General features: G+C 43.9%; 1 pseudogene; it reads left to right on the top strand.

The window, feature by feature from the left end:
- Positions 1–305: 305 nt before the first annotated feature.
- The window catches only part of LOC119350510, a 1,206-nt pseudogene continuing 634 nt past the window's right edge, over positions 306–877 (top strand).

Below are 877 nucleotides of genomic sequence, written 5' to 3'. Positions count from 1 at the left end.
AGTGAAAAAAAGAGTCATCGGTCATTATTGAGCATGCCTTACAACCAGATGATATATGCAACAAAAAGCAACTATGATGAGTAATCCAAAATCACACAAGTAAAGTTGTGCCACCAAACACAACATATGATTAGTTGGATAAGCTTACGAGCACTTTTTCGGAAAAGCGGCTGCAAAGATGAATGAAACCACACCATGATGGCTATAAATACACATGCTCCATCATAGTCACCTTCCATTATCCAAACTTCAAGCACCAAGATCAGAAACATCAATTCCAAGAAAGCATTAAGCACAAATCCAAAATGAAGACTTTCATCATCTTCATCCTCCTTTCCATGCCTATGAGCATCGTCATTGCTGCTAGGCATCTCAACCCTAGCGACCAAGAGTTGCAGTCACCACAACAACAATTTCTGGAAAAACAATCATATCCGCTGCAACCATATCCACATCAACCATATTCACAACAACAACAATTTCCCATACCCCAACAATATTCCCCCCATCAACCACAACAACCATTTCCCCAACCCCAACAACCAACCCTCCTACAACCACAATGACCATTCCCCTGGCAACCCCAACAACCACAACAACCTTTTCCCCAGCCCCAACAATAATTTCCCTTGCAACCACAACGACCATTTCCCTAGCCCCAACAACCAATTCCCCAATAACCACAACAACCATTCCCGCAGCAACCCCAGAGACCACAACAACCATTCCCCCAGCAACCAGAACAAATAATTACGCAGCAACCGCAACAACCATTTCCCTTTTAACTGCAACAACCATTCCCCCAGCAACCCCAACAACCATTCTCTCTGCAACCACAACAACAATTTCCCCAGCCCCAACAATCATTTCCCCAGCA

This window comes from Triticum dicoccoides, chromosome 1A (assembly GCF_002162155.2).
Source record: "Triticum dicoccoides isolate Atlit2015 ecotype Zavitan chromosome 1A, WEW_v2.0, whole genome shotgun sequence".
Taxonomy (NCBI): Eukaryota; Viridiplantae; Streptophyta; class Magnoliopsida; order Poales; family Poaceae; genus Triticum; species Triticum dicoccoides.
This window is presented reverse-complemented; position numbering and strand designations above follow the sequence as displayed.